This window comes from Saccopteryx leptura, chromosome 9 (genome assembly GCF_036850995.1).
Source record: "Saccopteryx leptura isolate mSacLep1 chromosome 9, mSacLep1_pri_phased_curated, whole genome shotgun sequence".
NCBI lineage: Eukaryota > Metazoa > Chordata > Mammalia > Chiroptera > Emballonuridae > Saccopteryx > Saccopteryx leptura.
In genome coordinates, this window is record NC_089511.1 from 68,143,767 (window position 1) to 68,167,332 (window position 23,566).

Consider the following 23,566-nt stretch of genomic DNA (forward strand, 5'->3'; position numbering starts at 1 on the left):
GACAACCCATGAGTTAGATACTACAGGTACTAAATTTTAGCAGGAACACATGTTTCTGGGGGTGGCAGGAGAAGGCAGAGCTCTCTAGCAGAGTAAAATATTTCTCTGTGTGTAAAGCCAGTACCCACGGCCACCATCACAGCCGCCAGGCCCATACAGGTTTGCATTAGATTCGGACAGATGGTAATGAAACAATGGAATGAAGAACTGGTGGGCCATTAGCTTTAATCCTAGCTTGCATCCAGTGGGCAAGTAAAAACACACACTAGGCTCCAAAACCCACTCATTCAGTGCTCACAAAGCTACTGACTTATCCGAGTTTCCTGGAATCAAAGGTTTCTAGCTCACCAGCCTTATTCACCTCTGTTCCCCATCTCCTTCTCTCTGCACAAACTCTGCACAAATTGGCTTCTCCTTCAACACTCTGCCATCTTGGCTGCTTCTCCTGGCCTCCTCCACCTGACCTTTCTCTGCTCCCCTCTCTGCTCTCTCCTCTAATGCTAATCTCAGGAACTGAGACAGCAAGCTCCCAGTCTGCCCCACTTTATAGTGAAGAAATCAAAAACCTTTAATCCAATATACAAAATAGGGAAGTCTCTAATACAAAGTCACTTATCTGAGGCATGATGGGATTGCAACACCCACATTAAAAAGAGTGGGAAAGGGGGTGGGGGCAGGGGAGGGGCACAAAGAAAACCAGATAGAAGGTGAAGGAAGACAATTTGACTGGGTGAGGGGTATGCAACATAATCAAATGTCAAAATACTCTGGAGATGTTTTCTCTGAACATATGTACCCTGATTTATCAATGTCACTGCATTAAAATGAATAAAAATAAGATTAAAAAAATACTACAAAAAATAAAAGGATGGGAAAGGCTTAGTCCTAAAACCAAGTCCCAGGCTACAAGTATCCTGCCTGCCCACAGCCCGCCCCCAACACACATTAATATCACCTGGGCAATGGGCTTCCACATGAGCAGCGCCATCTTTAACAAAGTGAGCATAATATATTTTATCTTCCCAACAATCCACCCCTATGCTCACTTTATTACCCACAATCTACATCACTGGCATCCCTGTGCAAGGAAATTAGGCAAATTACACAAATTACAACAACACAGCAAATCATACAATTTCAACAATTACAAAGGTGCACTTCACCAGTCTCTGAGCACTTTGCCAAAAGCGCAAAATGTCCTCAGACTTCTTTCTAGCCATGGGAAAAGCTTCCCGGGGCAGGGGAAGGGCCTCCAGCAAAGCCACCCCCCACCCCCATCAGGGTATTTCACATTGTCCAAAATTCATAAGTCCATCCAACAAAGGAGCCAGTGCCCACTCTGGTCATAGTCCAGGAATCAGTCCACGCACATGGGGCCTCAGCCACCCTCCTCATCCCTGCCATCCTGGCAGGTCTTACACTGTCCCAAAGAGGAGCATGTGGCAATGGCAGTCAGTATTTCCATCTCTGCTCCAGAGAGCATGATGTCATTCACCCCTATGTCCCAAAATCGCAAACCTATCAGGGCCGTAGTAGGTGCTCCTTCCAGCTGGGCTCTCATCTTCTGGAGACTGCGGATTGCAACTCTAGCCCGATTCTTCTCATCCTCCAAAGAGGAACTGAAAACACCAGCTCCCACTGCTAGGCTCGAGTCCCGGGCTGCTGCCACGTTCTGCTGATAGACCTTGCAGCTCCAGCTCCAGCTCCAGTCTCAGCTCCAGCCTCCCGCCACTGCTGGCTCTCCACAATGTCCAGGGCAATCTGCAACTCACGAACCTGTGATTCCTCCTCCAGCAGTTGCTGTATTTCCAAGCGAATCTTATGAACCTGGTCGGCCTCCTTCTCTGGTTCTTGCTCCAGATCCAGGGTCTGCATCTCTCCTACATTTGCTCCAGCTTCTTCCACGCTCAATTTGCCTCTTCCACAGAGCTCTCAATTTCCTCTCACATGACTGTAGAAGTCAGCCAGCCTACGGTCCCCAAAAGGACAGCCATGGGGAACCATAACAGCAGCCAGTCCTCTACTCCACTGCTCAAAGGTAGTGGTGGCTCCTTGCAGATCTCTATCGAATCGTGCCACAGACTACGCCAAATGTAAAGCCAGGAGCCATGGCCACCATCACAGCCACCTAGCCCGTGCAGGATCACATTAGATTCAGACAAACCGTAATGAAACAATGGAGCCTAGAACTGGTGAGCCATTGGCTTTAATCAGTGGTCCCCAAACTTTTTACACAGGGGGCTTGTTCACTGTCCCTCAGACTGTTGGAGGGCGGGACTATAAAAAAAACTATGAACAAATCCCTATGCACACTGCACATATCTTATTTTAAAGTAAACAAATAAAATGGGAACAAATACAATATTTAAAATAAAGAACAAGTAAATTTAAATCAACAAACTGACCAGTATTTCAATGGGAACTATGGGCCTGCTTTTGGCTAATGAGATGGTCAATGTGTTCCTCTCACTGACCACCAATGAAAGAGGTGCCCCTTCTGGAAGTGTAGTGGGGGCCAGATAAATGGCCTCAGGGGGCCACATGTGGCCCACAGGCCGTAGTTTGGGGACCCCTGGCTTTACTACTAGCTTGTACCCGGTGGGCAAGTAAAAACACACACTGGGCTCCAAAACCCACTCATTCAGTGCTCACAAAGCTACTGACTTATCTGACTTTCCTGGAATCAAAGGTTTCTAGCTCACCAGCCTTATTCACCTCTGTTCCCCATCCCCTTCTCTCTGGACAAACTGGTTTCTCCATCCACACTCTGCCATCTTGGCTGCTTCTCCTGGCCTCCTCCATGTGGCCTTTTTCTGCTCTCCTCTCATGCTTTCTCAGGAACCAAGAGAGCAAGCTCCTGGTCTGCCCCACTTTATAGTGCAGAAATCAAAACCTTTAATCCAATATATAAAATAGGGAAGTCTCTAATACAAAGTCACTTATCTGAGGCAGGATGGGATTGTACCACCCCACATCAAAAAGGGTGGGAAAGACTTAGTCCTAAAACCAAGCCCCAGGCTACAAGGATCCTGCCTGCCCACAGCCTGCCCCCGACACACATTAATGTCACCTGGACAATGGGCTTCCATGCAGGCAGTGCCATCTTTAACAAAATGAACATAATACATTTTATCTGCCCAACACTGTGCGAGTAAACTGAATGGTCAGTGTAAAGCCAGTAGTTGCGGCTGTCGCAGCCATTTACCTGCAGGTTCCCATTGAATTTGGGCAGACGGCAAAGAAAGAGTGGAGCCAAAAAATGGTGGGCCATTTCTTTATTTAAGTCTCACATAGGCTGATGAGCAAACACACAGGGCCCCCTAAGCCGTGACACATTCTCTGGTTCCACAACCAGGAGAATCTTCTCTGGCTTCTCCTGGAATCAAAGGCCTCACTAGTCTCAGCGATGCTCGTGAAAGCTCCTCACCTCTGGTCCCCATTTGCACACCTTTTTCCTTCTCTGCCAACATGGCTTCTTTCTCAACACTCTGCATTCTCTCTGCTCTCCCCACAAAACATGGCTTTTTTCTCTTCTCCTTTCAAAACTTTCTGGAGAGCAAACCTCTGATCTAGAAAACATTAGCAAAACAATGTCCCTTCTCAAGCAGGAGGGTAATTTGCAATTTCACTGACCACTGTTACCTGGCATTGCCCAGCCCCCAATGCAAACTGCAAGCAAGCAAACATAAAAATCATATTTTACAAACTTATTTGACCAGCATTCAGGGTAAATGGGTGGGCCCTAAGTACAAAATGTGTTATAGAAACAGTATTGAGAAGGTGAACAAATTTATCTTTCCATCCCTGCTCCATGACAGAGTAGACATCTATATAACATTTTGCAATTTAAAAAAGAAAAGGATACAGTAGGAAAAGAGGAAAGAGAACACAAAAACAAATACGGACTGAAGCTAAGTTGTGAGTGGTCTTCAATGCTAGGCCAAAACATGAGACTTCACTTTCTAAGCAACATATAGACAAAGGCTTTTCATCAGCAAGGTGGTGACATGACTGACTTCATGTTGTACAAGGACAGATTAAAGGGATAAAAAGTGAAGGCAGTTGTAAAGCCAGTAGCCACAGCCACCACCACAGCTGCCTGGCCCATGCACGTTTGCATTATATTCGGACAGTTGGTAAAGAAACAACGGAGCCAAGAACCGGTAGGCATTGGCTTTAATCCTACCTTGCACACAGCAGGCAAGAAATATACACAGTGGGAAAACACTTCCCTTTCTATTCAGGGCTCCCAAAGCCACTGACTTATCTGAGTTTTCTAGAATCAAAGGTTTCTACCTTACCAGCCTATTTACCTCTGTTCTCCATCTCCTCTCTGCACACACTCTGCACAAACTGGCTTCTTCAGCATTCCTCCATCATGGCTGCCTCTTCTCTCCTCCAGGTGGCCTTACTCTGCTCGCCTACAGCTTGGGCTCCTCCTAGAATGTAATCACTCTCTCTCGGAACAACATGATCTCTCTTCTTTTTAAAACCTTTTGGCGTGAAAGCCCACCCCCAACACACATTAATACAATCACGCCCATCCCAAGCAATCACCTGGACGACAGGCTTCCACGTGGGCAACATCATCTTTAACAAAGTGAGTATAATATATTTTATCTGCCCAACAGCAGTAAATTATGAAAAGAAGCTATCACAATATCTGGGTAAAAGATGGGAAAGTTCAAACCTAGGGCAGAGAATGGGAATAGGAGGTAGAACAGAGATTGATAAGAAAGAAAACTTTTTCGGCTTTGGCGTCCGTTCTGTGTTGAATCACACAGGCTTCTAGATTTTGAATGTCTGGGAAGATGGCAATATTCCTCATAAAGACTGAGAACATCGGAAAACTGAGAAGTTAGAATGGTAATGATAATGAAATCTAATGTTGGTATCTATGCATATAAAGGCATATATGGTGTGTAATCTGTATATTGTGATACAATAAAAAATACTTCAATATGTAAGCTCCTGAGAATTCCCAGGAATTAGTATCAGGTCTTATTTACTGACTCATTTAACAATGTAAAAAAGATAAATGTAATAAAATCAAATAAATAATTTTAATTAACTGGTTATGTTTTAATAACAGCTTTATTGATATGTAATTCACATACTACAAAATTCACCTTTTTAAAATGCACAATTCAGTGAGTTTTAGCACATTCACAAAGTGATGTATTCATTACCACTTTTTTTTTTTTTAATTTGTATGAATTCATAAAGACACCCTGTACCCATCAGCAGTCACTCACCACTTGCTCCTTCCCACAGTCCCTGGAAGCCACAATTCTACTTTCTCTACAGATTTCTCTGTTCTGGACATTTTATATAGATTAATTTATACAATATTTGGTTTTCTTTCATTTCACATAATATTGCAATGTATGTTTTAGCATGTATTAGTATTTCCTTTTATTCCTTTTTTTGCCAAATAATATTTCATTTTATGAACTTACCATCTTTTATATACTCACTCAGCTAATGGACATTGGATTGTTTACACATTTTGACTATTGTGAATAATGTTGCTATGAACATTCAAATACATACAAGTTTGTGGGGTGGGCATATTTTTTTAAATTTTTCTTTAGTATATACCTGGAATTAGAATTGGGACTATGAGTCATATGTTTAACATTTTGAGGAACTGCCTATTTTTCAAAGTGACTGTATGATTTTACAGTCCCAGCATGTGTGAGAGTTTCATTTTCTCCACAGCCTTGCCAACACTTGTTATTTGCTTGTCTTTTTTTATTATAATCATCATAATGGTTGTCAAGTGGAATCTCATTATGGTTTTGATTTGTATTTCCTGAATTATTAATGATGTTAAAGCATCTTTCTAGGGACTTATAGACATTTGTATATGCTCTTTGGAGAAATTGCTTTAATTATTCAGGTTATTTCACCAGGGTTATTGAGATACAATTGACATATAGCATTGTGTAAATTTAAGGTATACAATATGATAAATGATTAACATATATATTGAAAAATGATCACCACAATAAGATTGATTAACACCTTCATCTCATCACATAACTACCATTTGTGTATGTGCAGAAAATATTTAAGATCTACACACTGAGCAACTTTCAAGTATAATAATTAACAATAGTTGCCATGCTGTACAGTAGATCCCCAGAATTTATTTATCTTAAAACTGGAAGTTTGTACCCTATGACCAACATTTTATTTTCCTTGTCACCCAGCCCCTAATAATACCATTTAACTCTCTATTTATATGTGTTCAGCTTTTTTAGATTCCATATATAAGTGAGATCATATAGTATTGCCTTTATCTGTATAATTTATTTCACTTAACATAATGCCCTCAGGTACATCCGTGTTGTCATAAAAGTCAGGATTTCATTTTTCATGGCTGCATAATATTCCACCACATACACACATATGCATGCGCACACACACTTACGTACACATGCATCACATTTCCTTTATCCATTCATCCCTCAGTGTACACTTAGGTTATGTCCATATGCTGACTATTGTAAATAATGTTGCAATGAACACAGAGGTACAACTACCCCTTTGAGAGAGTAATTTTATTTCCTTCAAATGTATACTCAGAAGTAGGATTGCTGACTCATATGATAGCTCTATTTTTAATTTCTGGGAGAACATCATACTATTTTCAGTAGTAGCTATACCAATTTACATTCCTACCAACAGTGCACAAGGGTTCTCTTTTCTCCATATCCCTCACTACTATTTATCTTATGTTTATTGATAATAGCTATTCTATTATCAATATTGATATCTTATTGTGACTCTGACACTCTTCTTTGATAATTTCTGATTTAAACACCTTTTCATGTACCGGTTGGCAATTTGTACATCTTCTGGTTTAAAAAATAATTTTTGTTCATCTTTTTAAAGAAAGTATCTATTCAAGTTCTCTGTTCATTTTTAAATCAGATTATTATGGGGTTTTATTTCCTATTGATTTGTATGAGTTCCTTATATACAGTATTTTAGATATTAACTGCTTATCAGATAGTTTAGAAATTGTTTTCCAATTCTATCATTTGTTTTTCCATTTAGTTGATGGTTTCTTTGCTGCTCAAAAAAAGGTATTTAATTTGATGTAGTCCCACTTGTTTATTCTTGAACTTATGGTGTCATATCCAAAAATTTTTTGCCAAGACCAATATCAAAAAACTTTTGCCTCTGTATTCTTATAGGGGCATTGGTTTCAAATTTTACATTTAAGAATTTAATATATTTCAAGTTAATTTATGTGAGTGGTTAAGATAGGGATACAGACTAACGAGGCAATTGTACAGTAGATAGAGCATCAGCCTGGGATGCTGAGGATTCAAGTTTGAAACCCCAAGGTCGCTGGCTTGGGCACAGGGTCACCGGCTTGAGCGTAGGATCATCGACATGATCCCATGGTCACTGGCTTGAGCAAGGGATCACTTACTCAGCTGGAGACCCCCTATCAAGGCACATATGAGAAAGCAATCAATGAACAACTAAGGCATTGCATTGAATCTATATATGAGTATGTGTGGTATAGACATTTCAACAATATTAATTCTCCTTATACAAAAATACAGAATAATTATCTGTGTCATCCTCAATTATTTCATCAATGTGTTACAGGTTTTAGTGCACAGATCTTTCACTTCCATGGTTAAATTTATTTCAAAGCATTTTATTGTTTCTGATGTTATTGTAAATGGGATTGTTTTCTTTATTTCTTTTCCACATAGTGCATACTTAGTGTATAGAGACATAACTAAATTTTATATGTGCATTGTGCTTTTTTTCTAAATTTGTTCATTAGTTCAAACAGATCTTTAGTGGGGTCCTTAGTATTTTTTATATATAACATCATAGCACCTGCGAATAGAGACAATTTTACTTCTTCCTTTAAAATTTGGATACCTTTTGAGGTAGATCCAGGATGGCAGCATAGGCAAACACTGATCTCACTCCTTCCAAAGAAGACGTCAAATATAAACCTATATTCAGAGCAATTCCTCCTGAAAGACAACTGTGAGCTAACTGAATAGCTTCTGCACAACAAGCAAGAGAAAGAAACCAGAGATGGCTGGGAGAGCATGAGAGCTCTCCAGGAGTTCTCCAGGAGCGAGAGAACAACCCAGAATGGAAGAACCATATATTCTCATGTTTCTTTTGTTTTTAGATACAGCTTACCTTATTTCTTTTTGTTTGTTATTTTAAGCGAGAAGTGGGGAAAGACAGTGACTGAGACAGGAAGGGAGAGAGATGAGAAGCATCAACTTGTAGTTGTGGCACTTTAGTTGTTCATTAATTGTTTTCTCATATGTGCTTTAACTGGGGTGCTCCAGCTGAGCTAGTGACCCCTTGCTCAAGCTAGTGACCTTGGACTCAAGCGAGCGACCTTGGACTTCAAGCCCAGGACCTTCGGGCTCAAGCCAGCAACCATGGGATCATATAAATAATTCCATGTTCACGCCAGCAACCTGGAGGTTTTGAAACTGGGACTTCAGCATCCAGGTCGACACTCGATCCACTGCACCACCACCAGTCAGGCATAATTTACTTTAGTTCTTTCACCATTTTAAAATTAGTCTAACATGCAGCCCCATGTTCATTGCAGCATTGTTCACAGTGGCCAGGACATGGAAACAACCAAAAAGCCCGTCAATAGATGACTGGATAAAGAAGATGTGGCACATATACACTATGGAATACTACTCAGCAATAAAAAATGATGACATCGGAACATTTACAGCAAAATGGTGGGATCTTGATAACATGATACGAAGTGAAATAAGTAAATCAGAAAAAAACAGGAACTGCATTATTCCATACGTAGGTGGGACATAAAAGTGAAACTAAGAGACATTGATAAGAGTGTGGTGGTTACGGGGGAAGGGGGGAAAGGGAGAGGGAAAGGGGGAGGGGGAGGGGCACAAAGAAAACTAGATAGAAGGTGACAGAGGACAATCTGACTTTGGGTGATGGGTATGCAACATAATTGAACAACAAGATAACCTGGACATGTTATCTTTGAATATATGTATCCTGATTTATTGATGTCGCCCCATTAAAAAAATAAAATTATTTAAAAATAAAATAAAATTAGTCTAATGAGTCCAGCATCTGGCCTTCTTCAGGGACTATTCCTATTAACATTTTGTTTTTTGTTTTTTCTCCAATGTATGGTCTATACCTTTTTGATTTTGTATATGCCTCACAATTATTTGTTTAAAACTGAAAATTTAAAATAATGTAATGTATGCAACAATGGAGATCAGTTCATTCCTCACCTCAGGGTTTTTTGTTGTTTTTGTTGCTGTTGTTGTTTCCTTTGGTTTTAACGACTTTCCTGGAATCATTATATAAAGTCCGTGTCCTTAGTACAGTCATTGAAGTCTCTGCTCAGTTACTGTTCAGCTAATGTTTGGACAAAGATTTCCTTAAATGCCTGAATTTAATGTATCTCCCTTTTGTCAAAAAGGTGTGTGTGTGTGTGTGTGTGTGTGTGTGTGTGTGTGTGCACGTGTGTCTACATGTGTTGGGTTATGTCTTTAATGTCTAGAATTTAAAAAAAAAAACTGTTTTATCCTTCATCTCCTGCTTTCACACAGAATCCAGATGGGAAAAAGGTAAGAGACTAGGGTTTTCTCAGGTCCTTCTTGGCAATGCCAAAGGCTTACACAGGTGTTTCGATTTTCAGATCCTCAGAAATAGTCAAAGCATTTCAAAACCTTATATGGATATCTTTTAAGGTCAGAGTCTACTTCTTATTTCTCCAACTAGTAGCATAGCCTTCCAGTACCTGTGATGTTAAAAAATTGCTACTGATCACTTTCAACATACCTAGAGTTGGTTCTGTCCCACTGAGCAGTACCAATTAAGGTCAAATAAAGGCAAACCCTGTGAGTGGGACTTTCCAAGAAGCTGCTGAACTAGTCATATAGTGACAACTGTCACAAGGGATTAGGGCTTTGGGGTAGGTCCAAACCTACTCTGCCTGCCCTGTCCAGCTACCATTAAGCCTCTAACTTCACAGCTACCTTGGTTTTGTGACCACTCGCTATCAAGGCCAGTGTGGATCTCTAGAGAGTGGGGAATAGAAGTAAGGCAAGTTAAAAATATCACAGAAACTACTGTTCTTAATGACATCTAGCCATCGTTTTTTTGCAAGCCTTTGGCTAATTTCCAGAGTTCAAAAAAAGTTGATTTGGAATATTTTTGTCAGTATTCCATTGCTTTTATGAAGCAATTTTTATGGATTTTCAGAAGTTCTCACTTGGCCATTTTGAAAACAATTCCTGCAGTTATGTATTTTAAATTTTTTTACACAGAATTGACTTAATAGAGAAGATGTGTCTTTAAAGTAACTGTCTTTTCTTTGAAGACAGCAGAATCCATTCCAGTAAATTAGTATTATTTTGTTCAAAACCACCATGTTAGGAAAAATTACCTCTTATTCCATGGTGTTCACAAACTTATATATTATGAATTTTTATTATTTTTAGTTACCATAAAGTAAAAAAAAAAGTTTTAATAATGGCCAATCAGCATACTTGGGAGAAATTTGATTGAATAAAGTTTCACTAAAAAGTAATTTTATCAGGCTAAATATATAATCATTTTTAATCTAAACCAAGTGGTTCTATAAAGTAATCAGAATATTTGTGTTTGGGCCACAAAATACCTACAAAATTTATTTTAAAAATAACTTCCTGAAAATGTGATAATGTTGGAATAAGTTTATAGCAGTCTCAGTGGACACATTTGACTTAACAAGTTCTAGAGTGAACTTGTTACTTTATTTTCAAATTTTATGTATGTTACAGGCCTTTCCACAAATTATATATAGAGTGGGGCAGTAGGCTTACAGTTATAGGTATGAAAAACAATATAAATATTAATAATATAAGAATAAACTGTTTCATATATTCACAACTATAAACCTACTTTTGCTCAACCTTGTATATTCAAACTAGCCAAGCAAACTAAACATTTACAAACCACCTATAGTACCTTTTAAATTCTCTTCTATTTCACTCATTATTATTATGCTAGTTCTGAATTCTATTCATTCAAACTACTATATTATTAGTAGCAATGCATACCCTCTAATCTACCACCCCTTAAAAATTATACCACATGTTAAGAAAAATTTTTTTTATTTTACATCATAACATCTCCTCTGAAAGATTTTATAAGCTAGTTGATTAGTTAATATGTAATTTCCTTTTCACAGAACACAATATAATTATCAAAAACATGATAAGTGCAATAAATATAGGATATGACAAGGTACAGAGATCTAAATTGTCTAGAATTTTTAGGAAGAATTAATATAGGAAGTAAAGCTTAAAAAGGCTTTGAAGGATAATTAGAACTTAAAGGTTCCTTTCTTTATTCATTTCTTTAACACTGTACACAGTAAATATACAATGAAAATATTAGTGAATAAATTTTAATTGGATGATTTCAGATGGGTAGTGAGGACAGAAAACTCTCCCGATGGGCAAAACAATAATTAAAGGCATAGAAGTAGAAATAATCATGATGTATTTAAAGAGACAGCAAAGATTCTAGCCTTATTGCCTCAGATGTTACATATCTATCTGGAAATTGTGGCATTGTAGAGCTAGTTAAAAGTCCTTAGAAATCTTCATTAAACCTCACATTTTTAAATAAGTGAGGCCTGGAGAACTGCCCAAGGTAATGCAGCTAACAGAGATGTAAAAAAAATCAGTGGGCATCTACGAAGTATCAGGCACTGAGCTAAACACTTCCTTTCACAAAATAAGACTGTGATTTGGGTATTATTATGCTATCCACTCCACTTCTCTTGGCACAACTTCCCACTGCATAAATTTTTAAAATTTCTCAAATAGGCATCAAAAATGAAATATCTAAGGAGGATATGTTAAGGAATTGTAACAGTTTTTTAAAGTCAACATTTGTTTTATAAAGATAGAAAAGCCTGACCGTGCAGTGGCACAGTAGATAGAGCAGCAACCTGGGACATTGAGGACCCAAGATTGAAAACATGAGGTCGCTGGCTTAAACAGGGCTCACCAGCTCTAGTATAGAGTCGCTGGCTTGAGCATGGGATCATAGACATGATCCCATGGTCACTGGCTTGAGCCCAAAGGTTTCTGAAGCCAAAGGTCGCTGGCTTGAGCCCAAGGTCACTGGCTTGAGCAAGAGGTCACTTGTTCTGCTGTAGCTCCCAGTAAAGGCACGGATGAGAAAGCAATCAACAAACAACTGAAGAGCCACAACAGTTGATACTTCTTATCTCTCTCCCTTCCTGTCTGTCCCTGTCTGTTTCTCTTTTATAGTGAGTGTGTGTGTGTGTGTGTGTGTGTGTGTGTGAGAGAGAGAGAGAGAGAGAGAGAGAGAGAGAAGAAAAAGATATAAGAAAAAATCATTTTATAAAATATAAAAATATGTTTGTACTAACTCAATTATTTAAAATTAATTACGTGTGGCCTAAGAATAGGACATCATAAAATCACAGTTTGTCTTTTGCAAGGACACCTGCAGGCAGGAACTATGTTTGCTTTTTGTGACTAAAGATTTCATCATAACAGCAGCAGAATGCAGAACTTAATGCAAAATAGGAAAGAATGCCAGATCATCAGTTTTCGTTCCTTTTATACTGACAAGGTTTGTTAAGAAAAGTGGAATGGTATTGTTTTTTCATAAAGAGGGAGCGTATTTTAGTCTCAATTTTGGAATAACAGGTAGTATTCCAGGGGCTGGGGGCTGCCTTGGGCTCTAGACACTTTAAAATTAAAGGGCTGGGCCAAAGAAAGGGCCCATTTTCATTCTGCCCCAAATGTGTTTGCTGGTTCCTGGCAGATCCAGTATGTTTCTGCAAGTGCTGTACACATTTATAATTCCAAGTAGTAAATGAAGACATTTGCCCTAGAAACTTGCGCCAATTGAAAGAAGCCAGCAAGTAACCCTCAGTGACTCTCACACCCACACAGGAACAAACGGATTTCTCATGAGAGCGCTATTTGACATGCAGTAAAATGATGGCTTTTTTTTTAAATTTATTTATTAAATTTAATGCAGTGACATTGATAAATCAGGGTACATATGTTGAGAGAAACATCTCTAGATTATTTTGACATTTGATTGTACTGTATACCCCTCCCCCAAAGTTAAATTGTCTTCTGTCACCTTCTATCTGGTTTTCTTTGTGCCCCTCCCCTCCCCCAACCCTTACTCCTTCTTCGCCCCATCCCCCCTCCCCCCACCTCCCACCCCTGTTGCCGTCACATTCTTGTTCATGTCTCTGAGTCTCATTTTTATGTCCCTTCTATGTATGGATTCATATAGTTCTTAGGTTTTTTTCTGATTTACTTATTTCACTCCATATAATGTTATCAAGGTCCATCCATGTTATTATAAATGATCCGATGTCATCATTTCTTATGGCTGAGTAGTATTTCATAGTATATATGTACCAAAGCTTTTTAATCCACTCGCCCTCTGACGGACACTTGGGCTGTTTCCAGATCTTCGCTATTGTGAACAATGCTGCCACAAACATGGGGGTGCATTTCTCCTTTTGGAGCTGTTCTATGGTGTAAATCTCAACACCAGGAAGACAAACAATCCAATCCAAAAATGGGCAAAAGAGATGAATAGACACTTCTCCAAAGAGGACATACAGATGGCCAATAGGCATATGAAAAACTGCTCAACATCACTAATCATTAGAGAAATGCAAATTAAAACCACAATGAGATATCACCTCACACCAGCCAGAATGGCGCTCATCAACAAAACAACACAGAATAAGTGCTGGCGAGGATGTGGAGAAAAGGGAACCCTCCTGCACTGCTGCTGGGAATGCAGACTGGTGCAGCCACTGTGGAAAACAGTATGGAGATTCCTCAAAAAACTGAAAATCGAACTGCCTTTTGACCCAGCTATCCCACTTTTAGGAAATGATGGTTTTTTTAATGCTGATCTGTGGGAGTACAGAGAACCCTTAATAAAAATTCCAGTTCTATCATTTAGTAGTTGTATGGAATTTATATACTCCCTTAATTTCTCTAGAATTCAGGTATATTACCTGTAAAATGGGGACAATATTACATGTCCCATAGGGTTATGATGAGAATTACATTATATAGCTTATATAAAATACTGAGCAAAAGAGCTATTATATTAAGAACTTAATGAATGGTGATTATTACCTGTCCTCTCTGGAATTTAGTTGTTATCTATTATATAAGCAACTTTCAGTTTCAACCAAACTTTAAATAGTACCAAAACAATTATCAATTTTTTTCTCCTATTGTATTGAGTACCAAAGGAAAAACACTCATGAAATGGGAAGGCCTTCAAGATATAATTTTTCTTGTCTATAAAATTAACTGTGCATTAACTCCTGAGTTAAAAATATAACACAGAACTAATTATAAAATTTTAAAAGAACCGTTTATTAATGTACAGTTTCTATAAAAAATATTAGTTGTCTCAATTTAAGGCATTTCAAGGACCTGAATATTATTTCTGGTTTGACTTTACAGCTTTTCTGGAAAAATAATCCCTTCCCTAGCATTTATTAAACCTGAAAAAATTGTTGAGAACAATTATTTGGCACTTTTTTGAGATTCCCCCCAAAATCAAGAGCTTCTGCTGAGCTATTCCATAAAGGCACATAAAAAGTCTTCTATATATTGCCTTTTTGATATTCAAACCCATTCCAGATGAAGTCAACAGATTTGCCATTACTTTCATATAAATAGTTTCTAAATGTTTGTATATAGTATGATATAAATATAGTAAAAACAATCTTCATGAATAACTATATGTGTCCCTATAAAAGGTATTCCTTTATGCACACATAGCTCAAATTGACAGCATATAAATGACTTGAATTCATCAGATGTTTTTTTTTCTTATAGCCATTTATATACCCAGCTCAGTCCAGGCTAATCTATATCCTTCACAAGTAATTAGATGATGAGATCAGCCTGAAAACACTCATCAGATATACTTTCTTAGTTCAATATAATCTTGAATATTCAAAAACAAAATACTACTCAGAACATAAGCATTTGATATTGTGTTTCAGGATTGTAGAGAAACATATGGTTATAATGACTCTAGTACTTTTCCTGGTTATAAAATTAGGGCATAATTTTAGTCTTAAAAAAGTATCAAATAGGCTTTGAGTCACTAAAAAAGAACAGCTTTTACTGAGAGCATAGAGCATTTTGACCACCATAGTAATACGAATCCTCACAAAGTAAATGTAGCCCATTCTGTAATTGGCACTTTTCATAAAAACCAACTCATGTTTTGGTACTATGCACAATTTCAACATTATTAAGTGAACCATCTATGGCAAAAATAATGTTTTATGGTCATTGAAATGAACTAGTCTAACTCTCAAAATAAATAATTACTCTTCTGTACAACCTGTTTCTCTGGTTCAAATAGAAATGGTCTTGTGAAATGGCTTTCATATCCAACAGGACTGCCAATTTCTCCTGGCAGGTACAGTTTGGCAAAAGTGGTCTTCATCCTAAATGAAACTGGGCTCAAAGAAAACTCTATTATATGTGTTTGAGTACCAATGACAGGAGTGCAAAATACTTCTTTTCATGAACTTCTATTTATTTGCTTCAAAATGAAATAAAATCTCCTCAGCATATGAATCCCACGAAGCAGCCATATGTAACTCTTTAAGTATCAAAGTGACCAATTTAAACAGTATTCATTTTGTAAGGCATAGGTCTTGTCAATTACTTAAGAATATTTACAATGGATCTGCACTGCACATTTTCTGTGATTTTTTTTCTTTTTTCCCTACAAATAGATTTTCAATCTTATTAATAGAAGATGTGGAACAAACCAGATTTCAACAAAGTGGTTCTTTCTGTAACAGTAAAAACAAAACTTGCTAAAACCATACTGAAGTTCCACTCCAGAAAACTACAAAAATTCCAAAGATTCAAGCCCTAACATGGACCTACATTGCCCTCTGACACCCATACCTAGATTACCTCCTTGTGATCCACTTAAATTCTGGAACCAACCAAGTACACTGTGTCCATAAAGTCATGGTGCACTTTTGGCCGGTCACAGGAAAGCAACAAAAGACGATAGAAATGTGAAATCTGCACCAAATAAAAGGAAAACCCTCCCAGTTTCTGTAGGATAATGTGGCAGCATGTGTGCATGCGCAGATGATGACGTAATACCATGTATACAGAGGAGCAGCCCACGGCCATGCTAGTCGAGATGTGGACGGTACAGAGGAAAGTTCAGTGTGTTCTGTGATTCGCTAAATTCGAATCTGTGACCAAAGTGCAACGTGAATATCGGTGCGTTTATAACGAAGTGCCATCACATAGGAATAACATTACTCGGTGGGATAAGCAGTTGAAGGAAACTGGCAGTTTAGTGGAGAAACCCTGTTCTGGTAGGCCATCAGTCAATGACGAGTCTGTAGAGACTATACGGGATAGCTACCTAAATAAGGAGCCCTAAAAAATCTGTGAGTGAGCCCACATCGAACTGCACTGAATAGGAATGAAACTGGGAGAGTTTTCCTTTTATTTGGTGCAGATTTCACATTTCTGTCGTCTTTTGTTGCTTTCCTGTGACCCATCAAAAGTGCACCATGACTTTACGGACACACTGTACTAACCAGGCCCGACTCTGCCTAGCTTCCAAGATCAGACAAGACTGGGAACATTCAGGGTGGTATGGAAAGGACCTGAACAGACACTTCTCCCAAGAGGACATACAAATGGCCAACAGACATATGAAAAGATGGTCATCTTGAACAGGTATTAGAGAAGTGCAAATCAAAACTACAATGAGATACCACCTCACACCTGTTAGATTGACTATTATCAACAAGACAGGTAATAACGTGTTGGAGAGGCTGTGGAGAAAAAAGAAATCTCGTTCATTGCTGGTGGAAATGCAAATTAGTACAGCCATTATGGGAAATAGTAGTGTGGTTCCTCAAAACCTTAATAGAACTACCATATGACCTAGCAATCCCTCTGCTGGGTAACTACCCCCAAAACTCAAAAACATTGGTATGTCAAGACATGTGCACCCCCATGTTTATCATAGCATTATTCACAGTGGCCAAAACATGGAAACAGCCAAAGTGTCCCTTGATAAAGGATTGGGTAAAGACATGGTACATTTATAAGAGGGAATACTACTCAGCCATAAGAAATGATTTCATATTGTCATTTATGACAACATAGAGGGACCTTGAGAACATTATGCTGAGTGAAATAAGTAAATTAGAGAAAGCTAAGAACTCTATAATTTCACACAGTGGTGGCATATAAAACTGAGATGCATGGACAGAGATAAAAGTGAAGTGGTTGCCAGGGGGAGGGCGACGTGGGGATGTGAGGGAGGGGCTGGGAGGAAGGGTGTAAAGAGGGACAAACATAAGGTGATGGAAAAGGATTTGACATTAGGTGATGGGTATACAGCATACTCAACAGTTCAAATGCTATAGAAATGTTTACCTGAAACCTATGTATTTTTATTGATCAATGTCACAGGGTTAAAGTTATTTTTGTAAATAAAATTTTAAAATTAAATAAATAAATAGATAAATTCTGGACCCAAGGAAGTTTTCAGAAAAAACTTTTCCAAAGTCCTCTTTCTGTCTCCCACAAAGCTTCACCCAGGTAGTAAATAATAGGTCAATAATCTTCAAACCTTTCTGATAAAGCACTCCTATTCAGAAAAAAAAAATTTAGCATTCACACTCAATGTATTTATTTATACATTACATAAAAACACTAACCTTTGCCTATACATTAAATATTACTAAACCTATTTTATTTTCTTAAATAAAAATAAAATATTATAGCAGCTTTAACATTTTTCAGATATACCACTAGCTAGCTCATCATCATGCATACCCCCTGGGTACTCCAGTTTGGAGAGCACCATACTATCACATATAATAAATCAGGTCTGGATTAGTAGCTATGAAAGAGACAAGAGATTACTCCAGTGAAAAGCCTTAAATGTGAAAACAGAAGGAAGAGAGAAGGCAGAAACAAACACCAGGTCACAAATAGCATAAGTTTTAAAATGCAGTGAGCATCATTATGTATCAGCCATTTCACATAAATTATTTTATTTCCTCTTCAAAAGAACCCTTAAAGGAAGGATCATTGTTTGCTCTTTTACAGATGAAGAAATTAGGATCAGGTAATTACACCTAAGGTCTAGATCTCAAAAATCCATGATTTTCAGAGGCCAGAAATAAAGAGAAAAAAAAGAAGGGCAGTCTACCTGGACAGCCTGCTACACACAGGGAAGGAGCCGAAACACTTCAAGATGCGTAGCCTGACCATAACCAAGTGCTCAGCTGGTTAGAGCATCCTCCCAACATGCTGGGGTTGCAGGTTTGATCCAGGGCACATAAGGAATCAACAAATGATGGCATGAATAAATGGAACAACCAATCTCTCTTCCTCTCTCTCTCTCTCTCTCTCTCTTTCTGTTGCTCTCCCTCCCACCCTACCCCTCACTTCCTCTCTCTCTCTCTCTCTCTTTCTGTTGCTCTCCCTCCCTCCCTCCCCCTCACTTCCTCTCTCAATATATAAAAGATGTGTTGTCTGACTACACCCATGCTGTATATGCAGGACATCCCAGTGGCTGGAGCCTCCTCAACAGTGCAGTGGCAGCCACTTACAAGCACATGCACTTGCAAGAGCCCTGGTGGACATAAAATTGGTGACTGACTTGAAGGCTCAGATCCTGCTGTAGACTGAGCTCTCTCAAGGCCAGGCATGACCCTGAGCTACCTTTTCCAGGAGCCAGCAACCATCAACTAACCATTTGAGAAGGGCCCGCTGATTCCAGGCTTCCGAGGTGTGTGGGTCCAGACAGGGAGGAGCGCTGCATTTCCTGCTAGCTTTGCTAGGCCATCTGCCCTGCCCAGGCCATCAATCAGCATCCGGGCTGAACGATGGGCCTGGCCTATGGCACCTACTTGGCCCACCCGCTATGACATTGAGATAACCAACTGCATCTACCGTGGCTTCTACCAGGAAGCCTGCCTATGCATGCCATCTTCAAGGTCCTCAACTTTTGAGTTCTCTGTGGAGACGCAGAAGGAGTGGCTATACGACAAGGAAAAGCTGTTCCGCAATGGGGACAAGTGGGGGATCATGATCTCCACCAACGTCTGGGCCAATGACCGCTACCGGCGACTCCCCACCCCCACCCAGCTCAGCCTGCCTGCAGCCCCTGCTCTCCAATAAAGAAGTTCTGACCTCTCCTACAAACACCCTCAAAAAAACCTATCACACATTTGACCCTCCCTTATTCCAAAATCCTAAAGATCTCTTAACCATAAAGAAAGCAAATCTAAGGACTTATTTATTATGTGGTTCTTCTATCTTCGCTCTAATCATCGTATAACATGTTCAGTAAATCAGTTCAAGATGCTAGAGACAAAGGATCAAACATACTAAATTACTATCAGTAGGTAAGAAAAATTATCAATTATTTTTCATAGTCCATCATGGATAACACGAATCCAACGAAGTCTTTAGAATCTCTATAAGCAGGTTTTTTAGAACTGTAGTGCCCTGAATTTAATATGCAAATGCTAGTAGCTCCAATAATTCCCCGCTCAGAGTGTTAAGAAATGTAGTAATATCTACTTTTCCTAATTTAATTTCGTTAATTAAAGGCCTACACGACTTGTAAAATATGTAGACCAACAGATCCTAATCATATATATATTCTTTTTTTTTTATTAATGAGCTTTTTTTTTAATTTTTTATTTATTCATTTTTTAGAGAGGAGAGGGAGAGACAGAGAGAGAGAGAGAGAGGGAGGGAGAGAGAGAGGGAGGGAGAGAGGAGAGACAGAGAGAGAGAAAGGGGAGGAGCAGGAAGCATCAACTCCCATATGTGCCTTGACCAGGCAAGCCCAGGGTTTCGAACCGGCGACCTCAGCATTTCCAGGTCGATGCTTTATCCACTGTGCCACCACAGGTCAGGCCTATATATATATTCTTGAACAGATGCTTAGTTGCATGGCTTTGTTATATTATACCCCCAAAACCGTAGTGGCTTAAAGATGTGGAAATAACACAACTTCAATCACACAGATAATAAAAAGACCTAACTCTAATGTCAGAAGTGGTGATACTCTCATCAATTGTCTTGGAGAAGTAGCAACTAAGATAATAGCATTTTATCTGGGTTTACTATAATTAAATCTTATAAGAGAGTATAAGACTATACAACATTTTCCAAAAACTGATGCATCAAAGGAAGTCATTCTCCTCAAAGTCTATACTATATAGCTAAAAATATTAGAAGAAATTAGATTTTTTTAATGAACTCTTCCCCTTATACTTTTAGTTTATTTTATAATTCACATAGAAGTCTCACAATTCCAGTCCACATCATCCAACCAAATACGCAGTCTAGAACATAGAAAATTAATATATAATGGCATACAACTTAAATACTTTTCGTAAGTCAATATGGCTTCAGGAGCAATTTATAAAATTCAAATAGACTTTAAATAGAACTCAAATATTATTTGATACTAATGAAAAAGAGAGTTCTAGTCTTTAAAAGAGAATAAATAAAATTTATTACCAAATTACATTGCTTTTATGGAACTATAAAATACAAAGCCTAACAAAATTGAGAATTTAATAAGATATGCAAAATTATAATAATGGCTAAAATTTATAAAATTTCTCTATGTGTCAGGATCTGTACTAAGTATTTTATGTGTGCCATCACTTTTAATCGTCACCTCCTAAGGTAGATGCTATTTGTGTCTCTCTTTCCAAGCACAAAAACCGAGAAGGGTAAGCATGGGGAAAACAGCTGTGTTAGGCTTGCTCACTGGTTTACTGGCTGCAAGCACTTTCCCTGATTAGAGTGTGAGCACATGGCAGCATCATGTGTATTCTCTATATAAGGCTATGGGTGCTTGCCCTCAGTGCAGATTGTGGACGGTGAATTGTGGATTGCCTGGTCACCACTGTGAGGGGCCATTTTTGCTGTTTATTTGCCTGAGAAATGGTTCCCCCTGCCTGTTCGCTCGTTCACCATTGCGAGACTCTATTAAACAGAATGGTCCAACGCCTTCTGGGTCCACAGTTTCTATGCCCGAATCCAATGTGGACCTGCCTGGCCTCAGCCACTGGCATTGTATTAAGAAATGTTACCAAGGTCACATCATTAGTGGAACAGCCAAACTCTGTTCTCTTACTTCAGATCTTCTTCTATGAACTACTTCTGACATACAGTAAGATAATTCAAAATACCAAAAATGTTTAATGACTGTGTAGACTACCAATACCTGATCTAACTCCAACACTAGTTCTGCAATCTCTCCCAGGGTGATGTCCTAAGAACTCCTTTAATCTACTTACTATGTGCCTCCAGCGATAAGATGATTCTGCTAATCCATTTTCAGTCTATAACACACAAATTAATATGTGTGTTAATTTGCTTATTTACTCACCATTTCTTACATAATGAAATATCTAATGTGACCAACTACAGAAAAGTGTAAGGTTTAAAAGGATGTGCATTGGGACCAGATTCATGTCATACCTCTGGCTCTTTCAGAATGTATAATAAATTCAGCTCTCCAAGTCTGTTTCCCCTTCTACATGGAACTATTGATGCCTCCTCCATAAAATAGCTGTGAGGGTTAAATAAAATAATGCTCATGAAGCACTTACTACGGAGCTTGGAACATGGCATGCTTCTAAAACGTGATAGTTGTGATTTGTGAGGCAGATGGAGTTAATAGTATGACCTTTAGTCAAGAACAAATGAAAGGTAATTGACCTGTTAAGTGACTAAAACTGTGGCCTTTGGCATGAAAGATGAAATTACCTTACCTCATCTACTGACTTACTATACGTCTGTATAGCACTTGTTACCCACCTATTTACAAAACATTTCTCCTCTCTCTAGCTCATCTCATTGTTGTCTCTAACAAGTGTTTTTTAAAATTTCTTTCTCATTTCTGTGGCTCCTTTCATTTACACTTATGAGCACCCAAATAGTTTGTCATCCCCCACACAGTACTAAGTCTATGTACTTGATGAACCTACATATTGTTTAAAACGCCACCCTCAAAACATTCATCTGAGATGAATAGTACAATGAACAAGGTTTAACAGAATCATTAGAACCACAGTTGGATGTTGTGGGGCAGCTGTATTAGGCTTGCTCGCTGGTTTACCAGCTGCAAGTACTTTGCCTGACTGGTGTGTGAGTGTGTGGCTGCGACATGTGTGTATGGCCTATATAAGTTCTGTGGGTGCCAGAGCTCAGGACCGATGGGGGATTGTGGATGTGTGTATTGCCTACCTGCCACTATGAGGGACCATTTTGATGTTTGTTTGCCTGAGAGGCAGTTTCCCCTGCCTGTGTGCTTATCTGCTGTTGTGAGACTTTATTAAATGAAATGGCCCAACCCTTTCCAGCTCTACAGTTTTTCTACCTTCTGCCCAAATCTAATATGAACCCGCCTGGCCTCAGCCACCGGCATTACTTCTAACTTAAATAGATTGTATTCAACTTTAAACGTATTCCTACCTGGGATAATTAAAACCCATATTGAAACCTTTAAACATTGAGAAGGAACCCCAGTTCTTGACTTGCCTGCTTGATTTTATTCATTTCATTTGTTTATGACTTCAGCTATGAGTGGCTCGGTACATTAGAGCTTGGCATGGAATCTGCTACTATAGGAATTGAAGACTGTTTTACTCTTAATAGCTGTATCAAGACCTTTATGTATATGCAAGTCTCAGCTATTATTCCTGAGAAGCTTCTTGAGTAAAAATCATCTTTGACCTAACTTCCTATATGATTTAATTTGGATTCCCATGTGATTCAAATTCTGCCAACTTAGAAAGTACATATACATCTTAACATGCTAATGACCGGTTTCCTTAGCTGCTAATGCTTCTCCTTTCTAGTTAAAAAAAAAAAAGGCTTTATAATTTTGTGACTTCTGATCTCCTATTACATGTTAATCTTTAAAAAGTCTATTTTCTGCCTCAGACCTTTGAGAAAGAACTTCTATCTTTTCCTTTATACTTCACTATTATTTTAAAATCAAGAGAACAATTTAAAATATATTTTCTCACAGATAATAACCATTTAATGTAGATCATAAAACAACATTCTGCCCAAAATTACAATAAAGGGCAGCTGGTGATAGAGTTAAATGCCAAACAAATACACAATTTCATTCTATTCAAGTTCATTTCATTGGTGGTGTGTTTTTAGTTTTAGAATCTTTGTGTTGAATTATAATAATGGTAAAAGCACTTAATTCAACTAAAACTTATTGTATCACTTTTTAGCAATACTGCTGAAAGTAACAGAATATTCTATTTCTCTAATTTACCTGAACAATATATCATAGTCATTAGCAAGCAAAATTAGAACTGCACCTACCAATTACTGAACAAAAATTAGAGCTGTAAATAATGCATAGCATCTCAGTCTAAGTAGATGACCTTATCTGCTTATCTTCCTACCACGTATAACAAAATAAT

The 23,566-nt window shown here is 38.4% G+C and overlaps 1 protein-coding gene and 1 pseudogene across 4 annotated transcripts in view; one reads left to right on the plus strand and one right to left on the minus strand.

The window, feature by feature from the left end:
* CTNNA3 (catenin alpha 3) overlaps nt 1-23,566 on the minus strand; it is a 2,003,993-nt gene that overhangs the window by 1,577,025 nt on the left and 403,402 nt on the right. The window lies entirely within an intron of this gene.
* On the plus strand, nt 1,948-19,271 carry LOC136381076 (NADH dehydrogenase [ubiquinone] iron-sulfur protein 8, mitochondrial-like; annotated as a pseudogene).